The 13,048-nt window shown below is 41.4% G+C and overlaps 1 protein-coding gene across 9 annotated transcripts in view; it reads right to left on the bottom strand.

Annotated features, from left to right (window-relative positions):
- The window catches only part of LDB2 (LIM domain binding 2), a 380,705-nt gene that overhangs the window by 227,666 nt on the left and 139,991 nt on the right, over positions 1-13,048 (bottom strand). The window lies entirely within an intron of this gene.

The following is a 13,048-nucleotide window of genomic DNA, read 5'->3' as shown; positions in this document are numbered from 1 at the left end:
CTATAAACCATGTTACTTCTAGACTCTGTTCAATAAAAAAAAGGAGTATAGAACTGTTAGCTAGTCACTAAGTGGAGTCTTATGTTTTATAAAGAATCAAGAGACATGAATTCAATCCTGGCTCTATCACAATCTAGCCATTGCCTTGAACAAGTCAAAGCCAACTCAACTTCTTGGTATGTTATCTATCAATAACTATTAAAATAACTACTACTTGTTGATAAACTCTCATGTATCATGGACTGTATGTGTATTATTTATAAATACCATCCTACCGTGGCCAGAGAGACTTTATGCTCATTTTATAGCTGAAAACGGTGAAGCTCAGAGAGATTGGGTATAACAATCAAGGTCATGCGGTTACCACAGGACAAGGTCATAATTTGAAGGTTGTCTGTCTCACAGGCCTGGGCTATTAAAGTGAGGGGTTACTGAAAGGTCCTCTCTCTTTTTTTTTTTTTTTTTTTTTTTTGCAGCACGCGGGCCTCTCACTGTTGTGGCCTCTCCCGTTGCGGAGCACAGGCTCCGGACGCACAGGCTCAGCGACCATGGCTCACGGGCCCAGCCGCTCCGCGGCATATGTGTTCTTCCCGGACCGGGGCACGAACCCGTGTCCCCTGCATCGGTAGGCGGACTCTCAACCACTGCGCCACCAGGGAAGCCCTGAAAGGTCCTCTCTGATTGGATCATCCTAGAGATATAGATGGAGTGTGATTTCCACAGCACGAGCCCAGGAAAAGACTCCTTCCCCACACCTAGAAGTGAGTCACATCTGAGTTGCTGGCAGTACAAACGTGTCCAGGTTTAGACAATCACAGAGACCCAGAGCCCAGGCAGGGAGACTGCACAGATTTAAGGACTTGTTTACTTAGAACAGCAGAAAGGAAGTCAAGCGTGAACTTTCTGAGCTTCAAAGATAGTCTCAGGGCCCCCTTGGGAATAAGCATAAATCTTCAAATTTATCCAAAGTTTAGCAAATTCACAATGACAAATGTAACAGTTCCTCTAAATTGAAGTTCATCTCTTGGCAGTTTTGGAGGCTTGGAGAAAATGCCAGCAACAAGGACTTGGAAGGAAATAAATCTTTAGATTCCCTGAAAACATAGATAATTATTGCGGAAGACATATGGAGGATCCCATACTGCGTTGAAAAAGAAAATTTATAAATGTCAGCTTTGAGGCAGCAATGTTGGAAGGATTGAAGTGATCTGCACATAACTTGAAGAGAAAAATATGCTGGGGATATAGATTCGCCATTAAGAACTAATTCTCCTTAACTTGTGCTATTTCAGGGAGGATTGGATGAGGAGAGAAGGGAGAAAGGCTCCGGGATTTAGAGCAAGAGGTTAGATTTTTTTTTCGTATCCAAACAGGTAAAATTTAAAGATTCTCTACTGTTTAAAAAAGATGCTGGTAAATGGGATGATAAAGGGGCCACAATATGGGTATTGAAGGCGGAAGAGTTGAGTCCTGAGTCTCTGAGACCTGAGCCTCACTTTCTTCATCTCTACAGTACAAATGGTCAATATAATACCTGCTCTGGGCTGATAGCAAGGATGGAATGAGATACCGCCACCCAATCCTGCTCAGCAAATATTAACCATGGGCCCCCTCTTCGTCCCTTACAGTGGCAAGCACTGAGGCCCCAGAGAAGAATAAGGCCCCTCCTCTCCCTCCACGAGCTTACAGATGGTCCTGATTTGTGAAAGGATTTTATAAACTGCAAAGCATTATCAGAATGTTTGTCATTTAAACTCATTAACCAATCCAGGAGGTTACTGTTGGACACATTCGAAAAACACCAAGACAAGAATCCACTAAGAATCTGACTCTTTTGCAAATTAGAAGATCATAGAAAGAATTACTTATTTTGGCCTAAAAACTGGAATCTGTAACTGTGTCTTTTTTTAGACAAAACCACAGCTAATAGTGGAGGATCTTGATTTTTTTTTTTTTCCCTTTCCAAAGGGAAAGAAGTAATAAATAAAACTGGAATTCAAAACCAGCAGAAGTAGGAAGAGAAACAGTCTCATAGGCCTTCCTCGTTTCCCTAGGGATGGGTCTTCTTCCCTGTGCTTCCTGGAGGCTCTGAGTGGAGATCATGCCCATTAAACAGTGCCCAGTTGGCAACAAAGCCCAGAGCTGAGAATGGGGAGAATACAATGGAAGCACCAACTGTCAAGAGATGCATGGCACCTCAGGAAAGCTATTACGATCGTCTAATGAGAAATATGCAACTTCTTAGAACTTCCGAAACTAATGTCAGTGAGGCAATGCTGAAGAGGTGTCTGGGCTTAATAAACCTTCTAATATTTTCACAGCTGGGCCTGCTTGCACGGGGCTCGTAGACCATTTTCTTAACTAAGGCATGGTGCTGATCTGACATTAGTTTAACAAGGTAATTATCAGGTGAAGAATAGCAGCCGCACTGCTGTGAACCTGAATGATAAGCTCGTAATTACTGATTTTGGGTCCATCTTTAAAAACAATAATAGAGGACTAAGTACTAAAGCATTTTATAGGAAATACATTCAGGTACAGTGTCTACAAGTGTGGAGAACTATAAAGGATATAATTAGCGGTTTATTTACATAATCAGTCAAACACCGTTTATCATTTCTCTTATGGTCCCATTGAAGAGAAGCAAAGAAGCATGGGAACATTAAGTTATTTTATGCAGGCAACCTTAAAAAAGTTGATTATAATTAACTTTTTTTAAATCTTGAAAGTTGAACTGTCCTAAATGCCTCAGTTGAAAACTGAATAGTGTCGCTGACTTTATCAAATGCTAGCACTCTTCCACATATATGACACGACAAACATTTCCAGGGGAAATTTTACCTGGACAAATACACCTCTCAGGTAACTAACTTCAGTTTTTGGAATATATTCAAAGCTTGCGTTAATTCTGAAACAACACACAAATTGTCTTTTACGGAGAACATCTTAAGGGTTGCTTTTTATCTGGAATATGAGAGTAACATGGAGATACCATGTATGCCTGTGAGGAAATACCTTCCCAAGCATTACTGACTAGGCTTACCTCATAATTAGATTCTGGAAGAACTCTTACCTCTTCATTGTTCTCAGTGTAACTAACCCATTCTGGCATAGCAAAATGATGTATTTTTTAAAGTAAAAAAAACGACAAACAAATTGCAAACCATATAATTTAAAGGCAGGACTAAGTAAGACACATGTATTTTTAGAAAAGTCTGTAAAAATAATGTAATGCTCTGTTTGCTCTAGATAATATGGAGAAATTGTCTCGTAAAAAGGGAATGGCTTTATTACCATGCTCCTAGGTGACCTTACTTCTTCCTTCAACAGATCTTCAGAGTGATTATTAGTGTCAATTGTTGTCAATTTCAAGTCCTCCTGACTTATTGAAAAGCCAAAGATAATGTTGCATCAGGGAAGTTCTCATCAAAGAATATATTAAAGGTAGCACTAATTGGGATAGGACCAACCTCATAAAAGTAAATAAGCACATTATAATGGTTGGGTGAAGCTGATTCTCCTGGAATGAATAATAAAAGCAAAGTAAAGTATATGAAGGTACCAAGTTCTGCAAGCTCCTGAGTTCAAATACTCCAATTCAACCACCTTGATTAAACAGTAAATAATGAAACACACCCTAACGGGTGATTTTGTCACCGAGCCTCTATATTTTTAATGAAACCCACATGAACATTGATTAATATAGTTGTAGAAGAAGGCTAATTTAACTTGGCTTCAACAAATGCTTTATTTTACCCCATATGCATAAATAAGGTGCATTCACAACCTGAAAACATAAAGCAAAAGTGAAGATTAAACTAAACATAGGCGTGTGGGGAGGATGCTTCAATCAGCTCATGCCGCAAAACAAGAATTTCACAAACCAATACTGTACAAAGGAAATACTGCATACATCTCAACTTGACGCTGATTTTTCAAAATGTTTTATGTTAAAAATGATATCAATCTTACATTTGGATATAGAATCTCAAAATGTGGTGGTGAGCATTATTAACAACAGGTTTATAAACAGAGGCAGAGAGCATCAATAAGAAAAAATCTGGCTAAGATCTGCTACTAGTCAAGTCCTAGAAACAATAGCTCACTAGACCTTTGGCTCCTCCAAGACAAGAGATTTTGCTCATTCATCTTCTTATCACCAGGGCACAGAAAGATGACATATGGAAAGTCCTTGAGAAAGGTTAAATAAATACATAGATATTTCAACTGAAATTATGTCCAATAAGATCCGTTCAATAAGAAGATTTATGTATGGTTGCTGAAGACTGCTTATTCTGTGAGATTTAATGACACAATTGTACTTACCAGAAAAATTGGCAGGCTATGTAGTGAAATACTCTACTAACCTATGGCCCAAAGCATTAAAGAAAAAACAAAACAAAACCATCAGTCCTAGTATTGTAGGTTGGGTAGATGTGATTTTGATTTGGTATTTAAATGTAAGTCTCAGTCTTGGTTCTGTTTGTGGACAAATTTCCAAATTGCTCTGTGACATTTCTGTTACTCTATAACACAAAATGTGTTGCTACAACTGGAGATTGTGATGGTGGAAAATTACTGAAACATGGGAAAAACCATATGTTCAGTAATGTGCCTGTGGGCTAAATAATCAGTTCCTTTGGGTCATATTTATATTATATACCAATGCTGCATCATTTATTCACTCCACAGATATTTACTGAACATCTTATATCTGCAAAGTACTGTGGTAGGGTGTTTTCTGTCATGGCTTTAAGGAACAAAAGGGTTTTAGGTTAGAAAGAAGTCTTCACCAGTCTAGTCTTTTTCTCCTGGAAGCAGATTTGATCACCTTCTTTATATCCCACAGTACTTTCTTTGCCCTACTCTTTCACTGTGGATGCTGTTGCATTAGAGTTAATTGTCTATCTCCCTTGTTAAACTGTAAGCTCCTTTAAGGGAGATGATATTACACACTCATGTGTGCTCAGCACCTGCCCAAGTGTGGCATAGTCAACTGTGGAGGGCCTGCAATATGAACTTTGGATTTAAATTCAGGCAGGCTTTAGCCTACACCTCTCCCCCGCCCCAATAAGGTATTTTATCCTTTAGGTGGGACTCATGAGTCCAGTTGCTGAATGTAAGCAGAGGCAAGACTCATGTGCAGAACAGGACCAGGTAAATCTCTTAAGAGTTTTTTCCATATAATGTATCATGTTCACACTCCATTGTAGCTGCTCTGGAGTTATCAAGATTTCATATTTGAGTGTGAACTGGGGTCCTTCAAGTAGGGCTGCCAGCTTTAAGAACGAAAGACACAAGATGTCCAGTTAACTCAGAATTTTGGATAAACAAATAATTTTGTAGTATATGTCCCAAGTATTGCATTTGTATACTTACATTTTATCTAGCAACCCTACCTTCAAGATGATGAGTAAATTGGATGTAAAGAGGGTCAGGTAAGATGTTTCTCAGTAATTTTTTTGTTGAGCAGAACAGTTATCTTCTCCAGCCCCAGACAATAAATGCCAGTAGCATTACCTATCATTGTGATAATGAAAAGTTGGCCACATTCATCCCGTTACCCACTATGAGGTAGTGCCTTCTTGATTTGAGAACCATAGGGAAGCTAATGAGAGTAGGAATATACCCCATGAAACCAAGAGTCAGGAAATGTACATGCCAGGACCCCACAGACATCATAGTCACACAGAGTCTCAAAAATGGACATGATGTCTATTTCCTGGCTAGCACCTCATTCAGACCTCCCAACCAAGCTCTTGAGAATAGGTCTGACTTTCTCAAGCCTGCATATTTGACAATGAATTTTATCCCCATGAGAAAAGATCCAACAATCCTCCCAGATTTCTTAACAGCTTGACATATAAAGGGAAAATAAAGTCACCAAATCCTAAAGATCAATTATAAATATGATGATAATTATACCTTCAACTTGTATAGCACTTTACATTTATTCAACGCACTTTTCTGTCCATTATCTCATGTGATTATTCGTGTGGTATTTATTAGCAGATGAGTGAATGGGATGTCTGCTCAATCTATTGTCATGGCCAATTTGCAACACTTGATATCATCAATTTGAAACCACAAATGGGAAGAGATTCAGGCTCCTTTTTCCCTTCAGAAGTCTGTTAGTTCATCCATCAGCTGTAGGCTTTCTCTCAAGTCTTTTTTATAACTAATCCCAGATTTTGCATTAATATTACAAGAATATTTTCTTTTTGAGTTACTTAGTTGATTATGTTAATTTAAGGAAAGAGTTTGTATTAAAATGAAATTAAAAGTAAATGAAAAAATTGGTGATGAACTTCCTTCCTCTCAAGACTATCTATCCCTCTCAATGTCTGGCAAAAAGCAAGAATTCAGTGCATTCTAAATCATGAATCAATGAATGACTGAAGGAAAAAATGAACTTCAAATGAATGTCTGCTTTAGTCCTAACTTAATTTACTCCAGATCTTGCCAGCCTAATGAAGAATTCTGTTGAGAAGGGTCACTCACTAAAATCACAATTTCAAAGACCAGAGCTTTCTAGAAATCATTTAGTGCAGCTCATGCAAAGGAAAGCATTTTCCAGAGTCATCTGAGACAAAGACATCTATGTCATTATGTAACAAAAATGCCACACTCATCCAGTAACTAACCATCAAGGACAACTCTGAGGAGGTGCATTCTTTTCTCTGGGATTAATTTTGAATGCAACCACAGTTCATTTCCTTTCATCTGGTCCTCAGTCAACAAGACATAGAGCCCAATGGTGCCTAGCACAGTGCCTGGCACTTGAGAAGTATTCAGTAGCTCCTAGCTCTCTGAGCAAAATAGGGGATGGAAACGTCACCCTCTGTTAGACAGGTGTCACAACTGTAATAGTTTGGGACTTGTTTAAGTCATCATCTTCCATAATGTCAAGTTTTCTTCCAGTTGGTCATTAAATTGTTAAGATTTCCCCACCAAAGGAAGACAAGTCTGATCTGGCTTTGCCCAAAGCCAGAGATTTTCCTTCTATGCGCTAAATGATGGAACAAGTAATGGAAACTATCCTCTATTTTAATTCCAAGTGACTGGCATATCATAGGTTTAACTCATTCTCTTACTCATTCATTCATCCATTCATTTATTCAAGCAATAAATATTTATTGTGTGTTTTTCCCAGACAGCACTAAGCTAAGGTACGTGTTACTTAATCTTATTTAATCTTCACAAGTGTCTTATGATGTTGGCATTATTATCACCTAGACATTATGTATAAAGAAACTGAGGTTAAGAAAATCTAGGCAGGATGCCCAGCATCAAGTCATAGGCCTAACTTCGCACAGCTCTGGTGAAGCAGAGGCTCAAAGGGATCCAGAGTCCGTGATTCTGATCTCTACCTCCATAAATGAATAAAAGAAAAGGAATGCAAACTTTTCAGAGGAACAAAGTTACTTTATAGAGGAAGAACCCCTGGACTAACTGGCACATGTCTCTTGAGGAAACTAAGGGTTTTTAAACACTGGCCGCACAAACCCGTACATTTCCAGATCTCAGGTGGACTCTTTCGAGGTGTTATCCATAGAAAAGACAGGCGCAGATTCTGGCCTTGTAAATCCTCCTCCCTGTGTGCTGCAGCGCACGCTCTTCACATGTAGCTTTTAAAAATACCCACGTTCACGCCATAATAGTTATTAAGTGTGGTGTCAAAATGCTGATTCAAGGAATGATTTTCCCAGAAATATATTTCTAATCATGTAATATGATATTAGAGAGAAAGAGAAAGTGGGGAGAAAATGCTTTCAGAATTCCTATATAGCAAGCACAATAAAAACACAGCTGGACAAGGTGAACCAATAAAAAGACAGGGAAAAAAAAAAAAGGAACCAGAGATAGTCAAGTTACTTGGGCTTTGTAGAATTTCTCTTCCTTAGGGGGACACATCCAAATACACCACACATAAAAACACATATTACAAGACAAAATTGAAGAACTCTGTCAATATTGCAGTGCTATCAGAGCTTTCAGAAAAAAGGGAAATAGGAGAGAAAATGTAAAAGATAAGCATCTTGTGAAGAAACGGCTCCACAGAGGGGCCTATGTGCAGTCCTTCAAATATCTAATGGGACGCGATGACCAAGGAAAACAGAAGAAAACATCTTGGAGAGCAATGACGTATCCCAAAACAACTTTCTGCTTTTGGACAGTGAAATGAACCCCCAGCAGTCACAGAGGAAACAAGAATAGTCTTTGGCTCATGTGACTATAAAGGTGTGTAGTTCTGCCAGAAACCCTTACCCCAGAAAGAATGTGAAACTCAAGACGAAATAACAGTTGTCAGATGGGAAATTACCGGGACCCATCACCCTCAAATTACAAACAATATTTAAAGGATTAGTGATGATTGTATCTGAGTTGTCCTGGATCTCAATCTAGAGGCTGAGGTATGCTCATTGGAATTCAATTGAATAACAACAGCTATTTATGGAGCATTTTCCAGGCACTGGAAACTCTGCTAAGAAATTTACGTGTCATCTCATCAAACCCTCACTTTGCAGATGAGGCCACGGATGCTTAGAATGCGACTTAGGCCAAATCACTCAGGCAGTAAAAGACAAAACTGGGTTGAAACCAAGGTTTCAGACCAGGAATTTCTGCCTGAACCACACACCTTTCCCTTAAAAACAGCCAATAGGAAGTGCTCCCAAATAAGATGGCATTTTAGTATTTATGTCAACTCCCCCCCACCCCAATTTCCAAAGCAAGACCAACCTGGACATAGTTTTAGTGTTTGGAGTCTTTAACCCCCAAAGCACAGAAGCCACACATTCTCAACTGCCTTTCCCTTCCTTTCGCACATCACTTACCAGTGATGACAGTGGGTTTCTGCAGTTGAAAGCCTGGGACAGGGTGATTTCTTCAATGTTGCAGTTCAGCAGGAATTGCCCATCAGAAGGGTCTGTAGGCTCTCCACTGCCCAGCAAGCTCTACGTACTTGATAAGCACTTGCCAATGGCAAGCTTCTCCAATGCACAGAAGCTGTAGTGATGCCAATGTCACGCATTGTTATCAATAATAATAGTCAACGCTGACTACCACATTCTTCAAATGCTCTGCGGTTCTTTGATTATATTATCTCATTTAATTTTCACTGCAAGCCAGTGATGGTACTCTCATGGCCATTTTACAGATAAGGAAATGGAGGCTCTGTTTACCAATACAAGCACAGGTTAAGACCCAGGAATGTTCACACTGAACTCTTGTGAGCTTTCTACTACATTGATTAGCCTCCCAGCCTCTCCAACGCCATGGGACACAGGAGAACTCTTTTTCTTTTGGCTGCGTTGGGTTTCCATTGCTGCGCAAGGCCTTTCTCTAGTGGAGGACAGCAGGGGCTACTCTTCATTGCGGTGTGGGGGCTTCTCACTGTGGTGGCTTCTCTTGTTGAGGAGCACAGGCTTTAGGTGCGCGGCTTTAGTAGTTGTAGCACGCGGGCTCAATAGCTGTGGCACGCAGACCCTAGAGTGCGTGGGCTTCAGTAGTTGTGGCACATGGGCTCAGTAGATGTGGCTCGTGGGCTCTAGAGCGCGGGCTCAGTTGTGGCACACAGGCTTAGTTGCTCCGCGGCATGTGGGAATCTTCCTGGACCAGGGATCGAACCCGTGTCGCCTGCATTGGCAGGCAGATTCTTAACCACAGTGCCACCAGGGAAGTCCCAGAAGGACTCTCTCCATGCATCTTTCCCAGCAAAGAAATATTTCCTGAATGAATTGGGAACCATGTATTTCCGATAGATGAAGAGCATGGCCAGTGTGGCCCTGGACATGGTCTAGGTTTCCTGAGGCGGTTACCAGTACCTTTACCCAAAAGGTTCTGTGCTGGTCATCAGAGCGTGGAGACTGTGGGGCACAATCCCACTACACGCCCAGAAAAGGAGCAGAGGAAAATCAATCCTCGCTGGAAGCTAATGGTGAGCAAGCAACCTAAGAACGGTTGCTTCTGTATAAGATGCGGAAGGAAAACCATACACCACGCTGGACTCAGAATTGCAAAATAAGTGTGCAGAGGGCTGAGACCCCATTCCTCTTCTTGCCTTGCCCTCTCTATCAAATAAGACAGTAATTATTTGTGACTTATGTTCCTTGGAATGTGTGAATTGACGAATCCATTTCTTTCCTCTTAGCTGTGGGAGGTGTAGGGATAGGATGGCGGGGGGCGGGGGTGCCCCATCTCTGACTCTGGAGTCAGTCAACCTGAGGTCTAATAACTCACCAGCTGGGGCTCTGTGGACCAAGGAAGGGTCCATTTCCAGAAAGACACTTTTCAGCTCTACTGGTCTTTAACCACAGACCAGCTGATCAAGAGGGAATCTCTTACCCCTGGCCCTCTTCCCCACTTGAGATTCCACCAAACCCAAGCAGAAACCACTTCCCTGGACTGTTGGCTTCTCCAGCTGCTGGGGGAACACTTCATGAAGCCCCACAAGGCAGGGGCAGGCACATGGCCTTAGGGACACACATCCCAGTTGCTACATGGTCCAGCAACCTTGTCTGTCTGGCCCCTCTCCACAGAAACCTCACCCCGGTCTTCTAGGAAGACATCAGTAGTCTCCATCGGCAATCCCAATCATATCCCACCTGAGGAGGGGGCCCACTCCCATCAGGAGAGTAAGGACTGGGGTGGGTGGAGCAATAAGATCGATACAGAAGAGCTTTCTGAAAGGAAGAGTAATATATCTCCCCAACATAATTATTTCCTGAATTATTATATGTTGAGTTCCCCCTACCCCTGCAACTTAAAACAGATCCAACCATATCCGAGAGCTTATTTGAAAACACCAGCAGAGCACTTTGGACTGAGTTCCTCCCATTTAAGTAAGTCCAAGGATGTCGGTATAGGGATTGTTTTGCCAGCATTCTGTTTGGGATATAAACTTTTCCCCAAATGTCCATTCATTCATTCAATCATTCATTCAATGAATATTTATTGGGTACCTATGTTGTGCAGGTTTCTGTATTAATCTGAGAATTCAGCAATAAATAAAACAAAGCCCCTGTGCACAGGGAGATAACACTCTAATAGGGGGTGACAGACAACAAATAAACAAGTAAACACATATTACATGATTTACGGTAGCTTAGAGATCAGATCTCTTAGAGCCAGAGGAACCCTCTGAAAAAGTAGACATGGGGAGGGAGAAGGAAAAGATTTTTCTAGTAAGGATTAAGTAAACCTCATCTAGAATATTTCTTGGTACCTAGAATGAAAGCAATACGGGGAAATGTTTTACATACACAAATGTAATAGCCAAGTCCTATTTTCTTCCTCAGAAATGCAAAGCTCTCAGCTCCCTGCAAGATCTCCAGGAAGTGCTGCAGCCCCAACGCAGGGCCAGCATGTGTTTTCCCTGCCTACCCGGCACAGTGTGCCTGGACCGTGAATGGGTTAAGGTGGCCGCGAGATGCTTGGAGCGCTGCATAAACAGCAAGCGCGTCAGGCGTTCTAAGCCTCCTTCATCTTCCCTATCTCCCGGTCCTAGGCTGTCAATCAACTGTCACTTGCCCGCACATCAGCAGCGTGTGCACATCACCAGGCTGTCAGCAAAGCAGCTGATGAGACTGGGCTCCAGACTGTCGATCATCTTTGTTTCTCTTCGCCGCTCGGGAAATATTTTGGTTCAGAGAAACAAAGAAACCTGGGCAACAATGGCTCGTAGTCAGGCATTTACTCCTGTACATGAATATAAGATCTTAACAAGCACTGATCATGCCTCACCCCCAAATGATGTTGGGGTCAGGGGTGGACAGAAGGAAGATTGAGAATCTGTTTTATTAGTAATTCTAGTTCCCTGAGCAGACCCTGACGGATTCACACACACACACACACACACACACACACACAGCACAGGAACATAAAACAATGATAACTTGACGTTATCTGAGCTTATGCCTCAGAAAAAAATAAGAAGACTCAGAGGATGGATGACTGCTTGGTTCGAAATTATTCACCATTGATCCGGCAGGCTTTTGGGGAGAGAGTAATTGTTCGATTGCCACGTTCATTTATCCCCTAGGGAATTCTGAAACGGCAGCTTCTGTACCCGACGCTCCCACTCTGTAGGGTGTGAGGCTGCTTGGGAGCACCACACACAGAAAGCGAGTGAACTTACCAGGACCCCCGATGAAGTGGGCTTGCCAGTGCTTGCAACAGGTGTCATTATGTTGAATGGAAAGACATTCTGGAGAAGCCCCTTGTCTGGCACACTAGCGGCCCCTCTCACCCAAAATATTTATTAAAAATGTCCCAGCCTCTGAAAGCCCACAATATACAAATCTAAAGAGATGCTTCCGGCAATGAGTTTCAATTGAGCAAGCTGTCCTGCTATCCACGGTTTGCCACTTTTAAAAATCACCATCTATTTATTATTAATCAACTCATCATACAATAGATCCAAATACTAAGTTATCTAAAGTCCTGTAAAATTAAGAAAAAAAAATAAAGCACTGGTTGTACTCTAGTGGCTTTGAAATACATTTAGCAACAATCAGATCTTTTCATTGTGTATATCAAGAGTGCTATTACCCATCATTTACTCAATGCTCTGGACCGACTCATTTGTACATACTGTGGTTGGTCCCATCATCAGCTCCGTGTTTGACACATTTGGGATGTTTTACCCTCTGACAGACAGATCCCTTCACATGTGCAACGCTGATTTCTGAAAATGCATCTCTCTCTGATCTAACTGGACATTAATTGTCTTTGTGCTGACGTATTTATGCCTCTCAGTCTTACAGCACAACTAGCAAATCTGATCTCTGACAAGTTGGCTGAACCTAATCAGGACAGATCAGCTGTTACCCAAGGTGCCACAGGCTGTAATTTGAGGATCTTTACAGAGTTATCACTCGCCAGAAAGACAAGGAACTATAAATTCTGTCAACACGAATCCCAAAGTGTGTGTTCAAAGCAGCTGTGGCCTCCCCCGCCCCCAAGAAAACACAGCACTTGTCCAATAAACACCTGAGATAATTGATAAGAGGGAATTAGAAGGATATAGCTGTTACAGTGATTGTGA

The sequence above is a fragment of the Orcinus orca genome, chromosome 4, assembly GCF_937001465.1.
Source record: "Orcinus orca chromosome 4, mOrcOrc1.1, whole genome shotgun sequence".
Classification (NCBI taxonomy): Eukaryota; Metazoa; Chordata; class Mammalia; order Artiodactyla; family Delphinidae; genus Orcinus; species Orcinus orca.
Note: the sequence above shows the minus strand (reverse complement) of the source record. Positions and strands in the feature narration are given on the sequence as shown.